Source organism: Lasioglossum baleicum, chromosome 2 (genome assembly GCF_051020765.1).
Source record: "Lasioglossum baleicum chromosome 2, iyLasBale1, whole genome shotgun sequence".
Taxonomy (NCBI): domain Eukaryota; kingdom Metazoa; phylum Arthropoda; class Insecta; order Hymenoptera; family Halictidae; genus Lasioglossum; species Lasioglossum baleicum.
This window is the reverse complement of record NC_134930.1, coordinates 14,851,084-14,864,319: the sequence shown is the minus strand read 5'-3', so window position 1 is coordinate 14,864,319 and position 13,236 is coordinate 14,851,084.

Sequence of the window (13,236 nt, the reverse complement as noted above, 5' to 3'; positions counted from 1 at the left end):
ATAAGAAAATTTTAATCGATCTACTAATAACAAAAATAATTTCTGTGTTCATACGAAATGGGTCACCCAAACTAATACCAAAACTAATGGAAAAAATTGAACGAACTATTACAAACGAGTGTGATCTATTGTGTATATTCTATTTCTTCGATTTGCTCTGGATTTATTTTGTTAGGTGAATCGATTTGGCAAATGAGCAACTCGTACGAAGGTAAAAAATGCGAGAACCAAGGATTTTTTTGATATTTCTCGGCACCATTCGCTGGCACGGTTGCATCGTTCGACGGGACCTAGCAATTGCCGAACTGCACCGTTTTCGGGCCATTCTACGGCCGTTTTTGTTCGAAACGTATGTAGCAGGAGGTTCCATCCTCCGGGACTTCCGGTCGACTGACCGATAAACCGTCGCGTCGCAATAGGTCGCGTTGCAAACGCATCCGATTCGACCACTTCCGGAACTGCGAGGCGCGCATTCGTTCGCATTAAAAAGAACACCGTAACGTAGCTGCAACTTTCATTCCAACTGCGAATTGCGAGGCTTCATTTGTGTCTTCACAATTCTGTATTTCATCTACTCGTGTTTCTCGTAGATGCATAAATTCCGTATCTAAGTAGTCAATTACGGTCCAATAATAGTTCTGAAATATCTCGAATAAAACGTGGAACCGCGGAGGAAGTGGGCAGGATAGAAAATGGACATCTTTTAACACTAAACCTACCACCACCGGTCAAAATGACCGGATCCAGATTTTTTATTTTACAGTTATTAAATAATAAAAATAATTTCATACGGAATAGTTGTATAGATATTTTCAGTAGAGCACGTATTACAGTAGGGCCGCACAAAGTCTAAATAAAATCAATTTTGTCATTTTTAAAAGGGAATGTGTACCATTTACTTTTAAAACTCGGCAGGTTTAGTGTTAATATATGAAGTCTAGTCTACAGCTGCATTTCATATGGTTATTATGAAAGAACGTTCGGTGACAGTTCTGAGATCTAATTGCCACAGATCAGTGGTCGGCAAACTCATTAGTCAAACAGCCAAATATCAGCAGTATAACGATTTAGATTTCTTTTGAGAGCTAAATTTCTTTAAGAGAACCAGATTAGGACAATATAATCAACAGCAAAATAGTCATTGGTCAAAACTTTTTGATTAGTTAGTGATAACTAAATGGCATATAGTTAGTCACAACTCTTAAGTAATCGGTAGCTTATTGCATATTAGTGAATTTAGTAGTTGATGATCAGTCACTATCGTGCGATTAACATACATTGATAGTATTAATTAGTTATCACTAACTAATCGAAAAGTTTTGACTAATGACTATGTTGCTGTGATTAACATTCAAAAAGACTATTAGTCATTTTTAAATATTAGTTGATTATTGCCCTACTCTGACGAAAACCCTGTTTTTCTATAATAGCATAATTAGTAAGAAGTTCACAGTGTTTTATCCAATTAGATTTAGCGAGATTATGCTTGTGAAAGCTGATGTATAAAAATTTCCATTAGATTCAATTATTCTTTAACGTGCTAAATTACGTTGCGGATGCAAAATAACGAGGAAACTTTAGAATGTAGTTTTGCAAAAATGACAAAGCTTTTCGTTTAGTATAATATAGTTATGTACTACATATAGTGCTACGCACGTACAATATGCTCGACATATACGTTTCTCCACGATCCCCCACACTCCCAGGTCAACGTGCTTACCAACACTCCAGGTCCAATTTAAATAAATTGATGCTTTACTGCTGAACATTAAATATTATTATACCATTAACACGATCGCATTCGCGTGGATCGTATACGAGCAATTATTTTTGTATATTCACAAATTCATTTTTCTGCTAATACATATATCGGGTGTATCAAATTGAATTAGGCTCTGTGAAATGCGGAGGGATGAAACTCTGGCAACTGTGATAAAGCTCGACCATTTCGATTTTGTTCTATTAACTATTGGGTTGGCAAGAAAGTAATTCCGGTATTTTAAGGTGAAATACAGCCCAATTTTTTTTATTCAAGCAATGAACTTTAATGAATAAGATATTTTCCATTTTGTTCGATGATTTTTTGCCAAAAAGAAAATATTTTATTGATTAAAGTCCATCGATTGAATAAAAAAACGTTCGTGACTGCTGAAAAAACCCGTGTTTGTATTATCGAGAAATGAGAAGGCGAATCCCGCAAATGACCTAATTTTTGACCAAAATTTTTTTTTCGAAATCTATAACATATTTAAATTTCATCAAAATCGGAGAACAGTGGTATTATCCGAATAATTACCGTCGTTTTTTTTCGCCGTCTATATTTTGAATTTTCTTTACGAGCCCAAGTAAAAAAATTTAAATTAACAATAAATTAATAAATAAACGAATATTTATTTTTTTGCTATACACAGAACCGTTGTACCTGTGGCATGCTTTCCACAAATTTTCAAGCAGATTTGTTGGATAGTTTGGTTTTTACATATTTTTTCCGCTTTTTGGCCATTTGGCACCACTGTGCCTCGTCGATAGAAAGTGTGAGACAATTCTAATTGTTGATTACTCGACTAGGAGAGGGCTGTTATTATTAACAACATTTGGAAACATATATGGAAATATTTCATGATAATATTATTCGTGTAATTGTCTCATCTTGGTTGTAAATGTGACGACTAATGATGCAAAATGAACCAAGATAGCATGCAGTGAATACATTGCTTCGTGTTCGACAGTGCGTATCATAAATGTATTAACTCGTTCGAATATTCATAATTTCATAAAATATTATCGTGAAACACAAATATTCTGCGTAAATTACAACGCATTGGAATTAAATCACCTTCAATGGATCGAAGATAATGTAATAGCATTTTTGACACTGTTATATTTGTCTTATTGTTTCTTCTCGTTGAATAGTGTCGGATCTAATACCAATGCAATTTGTTTATAGTGACAAGCGACTGAAGGATAACAATGCTGTTTAAGCAGTGTTTCATAAAATATACCATTCGTTAACGAAAATCGTTTTATTTCAGAAATACAAGCAATTTATTGCGTTCCCCCACCATAAATTCGATAATAAATACGATTTTGCACGGTTACGAGAATTTTTATCACGTGCTCATCAATTCTGTTCTTAGTTTAAACAATCGCTGTTTTTAGTTCTTCTAGAATTTGTGTAACAATGGATTAATCGTGAAAATCGACCAAGCTATGGGATTTGCGTCAGCATAACGTGCAAGCCATTGTAAAAATGGAACATTATTTTCTAAAAACATCCGTATCATTTTTACGCTAGCCACATGCGATCATCGTGATATACACCTGTCAATTGCACTTTACAATGCTTTGATAATTCTTTTTTTATTTCAGTCTGTCAAATGATTCAGCGATGACGTAAGCACTGCAAAGTATTTTTCGTTTGTCGTGGGCGGTTTTGTCTGGATGCAAATTGCAGTAGCAACTTTCACCTTCGATGCGAAAAACATCCATCCTGAAATATGTTGTCAAGGTCATCAATTGACATCATCCTGATTTCGTGGAAGCGTCGAGGTTGCCGAATTGTTAAAGTTATTAATAAATGCGATTTACTTTTAACACTAAATTACAGAGCCTTAAAAGTAACTGGTACATGTTCCCTTATAAAAATGACAAGATTGATTTTATTTACTACTACTAAAAATATCATTACAACCATTCCTTATGCAATCATTTTGATTAATTCAATAACTGTAAAATAAAAAATCTGGAACCGGTCATTTCGAGGTGGTGATAGGTTTAGGTTCTTCTTCAACGAGATTCGAGCGGCAACTTTTTGAAACCAAATCGCTGGAATCCGCAGGCTTTGTTACATTTGCAGCCACCGATATCGGGAAAGAAACTAATCCGAGCAGCCGAGGCTATACGAGCCTTTATAGTTATAGATTTCGCAGTTATTGTGTGGCAACTTTGACGAAGTCAATTGTTTCAAATATTTTTAAGAATCAATGGAGAGAGGGATTTCTTTCAGGAACAGTTTTAACGATTTTCATTAAATCTTATCCCAGAACAATGCGCCCCGCCGGTCCTTTGTGCGAAAAATATTGTCGTTGAATCTCCATTGTGAAATTATACTTTTCACCGTTTTATAATATTGATAGGACGAAAAGTGTTTTCAAATACAAATACATATTAAGCAATCGCACACATAGAAAACTGCGCGTTGATTTCGATGACCTCGAAATACGTTGGCAAGGTCATACGCATAAAATTTAATTTGTATTTTTATTTCAGATGAAGATCTGCTGCCTAATAAACTAATAATTACGTGGCACAATATCATTGTGAGCTACGCAAGTGGAGCGTCGCATTTCGTTGAACAGTTTAAAGGTCGGGATTAGGGTCGCATCGAAGATGTTTCAGGTGTGGGTTGCGAAACGAACGATCCGCACGCGAGTCGAGCAGCTGCGTTCAACGATCCGATCGATCCCGATGGCGACATCAAATTTACATTTGCTCGCAACACCGCACACTGGCGCGGAAAAATGATCTAGGGAGGGGGAAGGGCGGACAGAGAATGTGAGAGAGAGAGAAAGCAAAACCGAGGACCGAATCATAGCCGAGTTTTGCATTTGTCAGCAGTTAGAAGGTGAGCACGGTTCGGTTCAGCCCGGCCCGATTCTTTATTCCTGATTTACTGTCCGGAACGTTCGATCCATTCATCTCCGTTCCACCGAGCTAAACATAAATTGTCGTTCGGTGAAGCACCGTTCCGGGCGCTCGCCTCTCTTCAATATTTAAACAACGAAGATAAGAATGTTTGATTTAGCAGTTTGGCCGCGAGAGCAGAAACCCCCTTTTTCGTTGTTCCCCGTAAGTTCGTTCACTGTTTTTTCACGGAGGGCGTTTACCTCGGTGGTAAACACCCTCGTAGCTTGCTCTATATACTTACGTGTATACATACACATGTGTATGTACAATACCTCTCCCTAGAATTATACGTTTCAGATAGAAGTGCACTGTTGACGGTGTAATTAATGGTCCGAACGTATTATCTAAGGTACACGCAACGCAAGCGCTTACGAGACGGATTCAGCGAACCGTTGTATGTATTTTTCGAAGGTAAAGAGTCTGTATTATCGCTAATCACTTTGACGAATTGGAAGGCCTGACAGCGAACTGAGCAGCATATTGATTAGTATTAGTATTTTATTCCGACTGATATACGTTCTTTTTTCGTTGTAAATTGAATTTTCCAGATAATTTTGTTCAGAGACACTTGAGTCCACTTGAACGATCCACTGAATAAAAAGATGTCAAATATTTGATAAAATTACGAGGACAGGAAAGACTAATAAAATTCTGTTCGTTCGAATGTATCGCGATAAAAATAAATGTCTGAGCCTGCTAAATTAATGATAAAAAATTAATGTCGCCCGTACGCGATCGACGAAGCATTTAACAAGCGTCGAGCGACTGGAAAAATGACAAAACCGAGCAGATAGAAAATTTACTCGTAAAACTATGCAAATCCGTTCGAGCGGAGCCTCGGCTGAAGACGGGAGGACACACGGGGCGGCAACAACAACGAGATTTTTCAGCGTTCCGCGCAAATTGCGACGGATAACGATCTCAAAATGAAATTTTCCATCGGCGCGGCCGGGTTACACGGATAACGAGTTCCGCAGTCTGCCGAACTTTACTTAATAAAAGGACTGTTTCGACCAGCGAGAAGGAATTGCGCGCGGAAAATAGCGCCTAGCATCCGCCGCGCTAGACAACATTCTTTTTCCTCCTGTTTTTCTTATATTAAATTCTAGCAGGCGATTACACGGCGCTGTTTCGGCGAAATCCTCCCCGGTGACCCGGGGCTCGCTAGATATTAACTCGGCGACCTAACTTCCAGCCCGTATTAGGTCCTTCGAATGTAAACGAAATTTCGTTCTGGCATTTTATTGCGGAAACTTGCTCCGCAGTTTTCCAAAGGAAGCCGTCCGCGTACTATCGTTCCCCGGAAACCCGACGAACGTTCAGTGCGAAATGTTTCTGTTGTCGCGATAAATTCCGTACAGTGCTTTAAAATAGCCATCTGATCACGCGTACCATTTTACTGTAACGCAAGATGCTAAGAGATTAAACATACAGTGATCGTAAAAAGTATTCGTACACCCTTTAAAATAGAATAACTTTTTTATAATTCTACCAAACGACCTGATTTTTTATAATCAATTAGAAGCATTGGTTTACGAAATGATATGCAGAAAAGATTTTCCAAAAATTATAATTTACAAGGTTAAAATAAAAAAACTTTTTTATTTGGGTCCTTAATGAAAATTTAAAGTATGTCTTATGTAGATCTATGTTAGCTATACACATACTGAAAATTTCATCGAAATCGGTTGACACGAGAAAAAACGACACGCATCGAAAGATGTAAGAATCTGTGGATTTTGAGCAGAAACTGATCAAAAGTCGTGTAAAACTACGATTTTCACCATTTTTAACCGGTTGTAGCTCGTGTGTATGTTAATCAATCTCGATGAAATTTTTCAGCACGTGTGTAACTAACATAGATCTACAAAACATATATTCTAAATTTTCATTAATCAAATAAAAAAAGTTTTAAATAATGCCTTTTTTATTTTTGCACGTAACCTTGTAAGTTATCATTTTTGGAAAATCTTTTATGCACGTCATTTCTTAAACCAATGCTTCTAATCGATTACAAAAAATCAGGTCGTTTGGTAGAATTATAAAAAAGTTATTAGTTTTTAAAAGGTGTACGAATACTTTGTGTACACTCACTGAAAATATTTATGAAAATTATTAAACAGAAGTTAAGGTATTTCTACGATAAAATTAATTGAAACGCAAGGAAGCATAGTCAAGATTGAATAAAATGAATCGTGACGCAAAGAAACCCAGTGTCTCTGTGGTAACTTAGCTACTCTACGAGCAGCAGATTGAAATGATAAGGCTCAGCCGGGATTCGAAGAAAGTAAAGCCCAAAAGTCGCTTATTATCCCGTTTCTGGATGAAAATGATCTCTCCCTCTCTCGTACGTTAACATTAAATGAACGAAGGGGCGATGAAAGGGGAGAGCGGCACATTCGAATGCAAACGACAAACCGCATTAAATACTCGATGTTACGCTGAAACGCCGGGACACCGTTTGATTAACATTTTCATCGCGCCACGAAAGTTTCAAGTTCTTAGAAAATTCGAGATTACAAATTTTCATTAAAAAGTTTCGCCCACCGATTTGCATAACTGCGGGATGTTGTCTTCCACGCTGTGCGACAACAGGCTACGCATCAGGGAAAAGGATGACGCGTGCCGCGAAAATCCTTTTCGCATTATTTTTGCGAAAGAAGAGACCTGAAATGCAGACGCTGTATAATCAATAACAAAATAGAGTTAGTTAAAAAGTAAAGACAAATCTGAAAAATATGGTTATCCAAAAAATAGCCGCCTATTTCGAGACGTTACGTTGGCGATGAGTCAACCGTGCGTAATGCTGTCTAAATTCTATGCATTTTGATCAGTGGCACTTAATGGAAAATGTCAAAGCGATTATTCGACTAGCTTTCAAACGGTCGTACACAGGCAAACGAGCCAGCAGCGTACTATTGGCTGTCGAATGTCGCGCGACTCTCCTCGTGGCTGGATCATGCTAGTTTACTCCACTTGCTCGAGTACTCTGAATTATGAAGGTTGAACAAACCCGAATTCGTTGGCATTCTTCAATTATTTCAGTCCAATTACAGTTATAATCCACTTTCATTCAATTTTAAACAATTCTAGTCACAATGCACAGTCCACAATTGTTCTTAAAATTCAAGAGTTTAAGTACAGAAACGAATTGGGCGGAATTGATCAACCTTTTCAGAGAAACAGATTTGATCAACCTTTTCGGACATTGCATCTGATTTAGAATAAAATGACCTTTTTCAATTCATCCATATGAAATCAAGTGTCAACCCGTACCACATTGAAAGATTTAGCAATTTATTGAACACAAAGATCTATGCCGCTACAGTCAATACAATAACGCATAAATTCGTTTCCAAGTTTAGATAAATAATTCCATCTGCCATTAATGTCTACCAATAACGCAGCTTTCATTTTTCGTTCCCAATATGGCTACTCTCCCCTCGGTATTTTCCGACAGGCACTCCCGGAAATACGGGCTTTCACGGATCATGTCACACGTTCGAGCCTAACTCGGCACGAGGGTGGCTCTTTGATTTATTAAAGAGCGACTGTGCTCGAACGGTGCTCGTATCGTTTCGTATCGTATCCACTTATCGAACTGTCCGCTTCCCAAAACAATCTGTTTAACGCGCGAATAGAAGCTCTCCGTTGGTTTCTTGGTCCTCGGGCCAAGTAATTTCGAAGGGATTTCGGTGTCTGTTCGCGCCAGTGCCTCCGAGAGGGAAAACCCATCTTTAGATTTATCTAAGAACCACACACCAGTCGACGCGATACCTTTCCTCGACCGGGATTCGTTAAATCCGACGCAGGAAACCTGACGAGCTTCTACCCTCCAATAGCCGTACAATCCGGAACGCGCTCGACGCTTTTACAATTTTTTTTATGTTGTCTAGCCATTTCAGAAACAACTCTGGTTTGAACGAAAAGTTCGTCCCGCTGTCTTTCTTTACGTTTGGCGAGATCGGCGAGGCCAGGAACAAATAGTAGAACCACAGGATCTAAGAAACAGCACGGACCCGAGGGTTTTTCTTACATCAAGGCTTGTACTGTGTCACATCAAAAAAGAGCTGTGAAATATTTGTTTGAATAGTATTTATATTTTATTTCCCATTTATACTTAATATTCATTTGAATAGTCCCAAAAGAAACAATTAGATTATATCACTCGGCGTAATTTGTTGGTTCGCGAGTGAATTTGCTTGTAACGAAACATGTACTTAAATATTGAAGTCGGTTCAGTCATTTCCTACTTAAGCGTTTTTATAATTTTATAATTGACTGTGGTAGGTTCAGTGTTAACATTGTTCTCAGCTGTATAATGATCTGTATAGCAGGCGGGGAATCCTAAGAAGGAAAATGGGAAATATTCGGAAATGTTCCGTAGCGTCGAATTCTCCGCGTAGTTCCGTACAGCTTTGTAATATTTTCCGGTCACGCGCGGGATATCCATGAACTTTAAAAAGTGGTGCCCTCGTGCTTACGGAATATTAAACCCATTCACATTTACTGAGTGACTAGATACAGCGTGCACGTAATAACGCACGGTCCTCCGACACGTTTTTTTTCTTCTCCTCTCCTTGGTTCTCGCCCCCGAAATTATCCCGCCTTCCGGGTTCGTTTCGTGCATTCAGAGCAAGACGCCGCTATTCCGCGACTTCCGATATTCCGATTCACTGCCGTGGCTCCTCTACTTCGCAATTTCTGATTCCGACTTCTGAATATGAATCGCATCAATTACACGGGACGTGACCGTCAGGCTATCGGACATTTCAAAACCTATGTGCACGCTATTCCAAGTAAACGCAACTTTTCTAAAAATAAATTTATGGATAATACAAAAATATATTTAAAAAAATCTTTTTAAAAACCACGCTTATATGAAAACGCACTAAAAAGGAGAAAATAATTTTTTTAGGCATTATAAATAAGTGTGAAGCGTTAAACTATATTGACGTAATCTTCGTGGGCGCTCCACGCTTTTATTTATAGTCACTAATGCCTAAAAAAATTATTTTCTCCTTTTTAGTACATTTTAACATAAGCGTGGTTTTTAAAAAGATTTTTTCATTTTCTACTTTTTAGTCTTTTTTAAATGGAACGCAAGATATAGTAATACTGGTATGAAATAGTAAGATATATATATATAGAAACGCAACATATGGAAATACGCGAGATAGAATGAGGAGATGACACCGAGAGACGACGTCTCTTGATAGCGTCCGAAATTATCCGAAATGGAACTGAATGAACGGAACATCACACTGACTGAACTCCTTCGCGAATGTAAATTACCGTGAATGTATTTTTCAATTTCTCACAAAATTTCACACAAATGCGTTGTTCCTCCTTTTCATTCATCATAAAATCGCTGAACGCAAATATCTTGTTTCACTGAAACAGCTGTAGATTTGCAACCAAGAAGGTTATCGAAATTTTTCAACCTCGGTCGTCCTCAGGAAGGTTAGGGCTAAACATTTAAACCAATTGCGCAATTTAAACAGTCCTGGAATTTTTTTATCAGACCTCGTACAGTCTTCTTTACTATCGAGGGATAGCAAGTCCGACCAATTTACGTAACGAGTAAATAGTAAGAAGACGGATATTGTATTTTTAAGGGTTTTTAACTTTGAGGAGAGAAGAACGCAGACAAATTCGTCCTGTCGTTGTTAAAATATTGACTGTCGCATGGTTTACCTTTAAACACTTTTATTTGCCGTTACATTAGGATTTCCAAGATCCAAAACAACAACCGAGCACTCCCTCTGGCAAACTCTGACTCTGTAGTTTTAGTCCCATTAACTAACACTAGCGTCATCTATGCATCGTCGTGGGCATTCATTCTTGCGCATGTCCATTCTGATTAGCTACTCCCTCACTTTACGCGATGTTTGACCGAAAACAATACTAAACGGGAGTCTATAAATTAGAATAAAGCAATCGATAATTTAGGGACTATGCGGAAGAGTGGAAGTTCTTCAGGTTACCGTAGTTTAGGATTTGCAAAACGGTTATGGACCATGGAGAAGTTTTCGGAAAGTCCAGCGACCGAAGTAAGTGCATTTCATTCAATTGCATAAATTACAGTAGAACCAGCAATCAAAGTAACTAGGTTTCGTTTTATTATTATGTAAATTACAATTGCTCATGCATTCAGATTCCATTATGGTACGTGCATAGATGCATTGCTGTAGGTACTGAGTAAATAGAAACACTTTTATGTTATTAATCTTTTGAACTTGCATCAATTTTCATCTAGAGTAAGGATAAGGATTTGAATATGCAACTAGGATCCGGTTTGAGAATTAATTGCAAAATCAAAAATTCCAGGTGATTTATTTCAATAGCATTCGAGTAGCAGCAAATGAGAGACCGGTCGAAATAGAACGTGTCGAATTAGAACGAAAAGAACATTCGCCGAGAAATATGTACATACATTGCGAAAGACAAGCGCATGGAAAACAGTTCGACAAAGGGAACAGTTTTACAGGGGAATTATTCACAGGTTTCGACGGCTGGCGATCGAGGAAAATGACGTTTGTTTCCTGGAAATTTACGTTACGCGTCGTGCATCTATTTTTCCTGCACTCCGCCCGGTGAATGATTTATGGACCTTTCTATCCATTATTTGGCTAGCGAATCGAAGTCGAGTATGGTTTCCGCGCAGCTGTAAACGAAGCGAAGTGAAAAGCACTCTTCTGTTTTCATAATTTCCGCGTCGACCAATGGTCAGGAGAATAGTAATCGAATAATGTAATTTTATCGCGTGATAAATAAGCGGGCACGCCGAAGTAATAGAACTTATTTGAATGTGTAAAACGTTATAGGTTGAGTGTAAAGTTAAAAGCTTTAAACAATTGTATATTCATAAAATTTTATTGAAACATTTCTGTATAGATTATTCTACGGCGAGGATGATCCGAAAAGTTTCGCAATCAAGATATTTTATATTTTCGTATTTTTGTAATTTTGCAATTTCGCAGCTTTCCGCTCGCACGTAATGCAAAATAATCTCCACGGAGATTAAAATTGCTTCAATAAAAAAGAAACATTTCACTCTTCTGATAGACCTATCGAAATTGCAGAATCTTCAATCTACGGTGGAACCGTTATGCGAAAAATGCAATTCGGTCAAGCTAATAGCATTAGCCGTAAGATATTTTAAGCGGATTTATGCGAAGGGGCGGTTCAGTTGCGACATACGAGGAGAGATCTCGTGGAAGAGGAGCCGTAATGCGAAAATGTTCTATCTGTGACTATTGTACGATCTCGAAGGCGGAAAGGAGAGGAACATGATCCATCCTTGCATGCTCGTATCCTCTTATTCTCGGTATACGATTCTATGAAGCGACATGGCATCAAGAGTCGCATTCCGCCCCTCGATCTCCCCGGTTCAACTTTTCGTAATGGATACGGGGCGCATCTATCATGGCTCGTCATCAATGTCAGAATACAGAATTCTGACCAAACAGAGCCAGCCATCGGCTCGACGCTGAATGCCGACTAGCGAATACAAAAGAGCACATTCAACGAATAACAGATTCCACGTAGAACCACGTGCGATCCTTCAAGATCCATTCTCCAACGCCAATTTTTATTCTTAAAGGGATCTACGTTAACCCCTCCACGTCGAAATGACATCTCCAAGACGAAGTTGGGTGCCTAACTTCATTTGGAATTCTTCGAGACCTTATGTTTTTGAAGTGAAAACTCCTTTAGGCGCATCGCGTACAATTGTGTAAATTGAGTCTGATCCGTCACGCTCCATGGTGAAACGTTATTCGAGTAAACTTGGCTTCCCCGAGCGAGCGAGAAACAGACAGGTGTGCAATCGTTTAGAAGTTTTCTATAACTCTTCTGCGTTATTCGTAGTAGGCTCTGAAAAAAATATGAATGAAATCGTAGGGGAAGGGGTTAATTAGCAATCGATGCGCTCTTAGGTGGTAGGTGTGCGTTGAATAGAATGCGTTTACCGTAATTCGCTCATGATTGATTCCAGGCCGATCGCGACGCGACTGTACGAAATTTCCCTGGATTTTACAAAGATTTTTGCGGGACCGGTAACACGTATTTCGACCACGTGCAACGATTTAGTCCATTTCCCGAGAACAATTCGCTCGTTGCCGGCCGACGACGCGCTCCTTTCTTCTATTTCCACGCGGCTGTGTGCCATATCGCGCGTAGAACCGTTCCATAATATGTAGTGTGAGATGCACATTGCCGATTCGGAGCGTCGAGCAACGAATTTTCGCGAAATTCGTTTGTGACGCGGCTCGGAATCGAAATCGGAATTCGAAATCGTCGAACAATTCGAATTCTTTTGTCGGAGTGTGCTTTTAACGTGTTGCACATCAGGCTGCAATCGTGAACAGCTGAACAAAATTCGTGTCACTGTTATTTAGACAGTACCACTTACAAACCAGTCGGACTCCATTGCCCCGCATTGGAGGGGACATTCGTTTTTCTTAGATCCCACGGTTCCCGTTTTCTTAGATCAAGGTTTTACTGTATTAAGCACAGGTTTCCGAAGTTTCGACGAGGATGGACAGA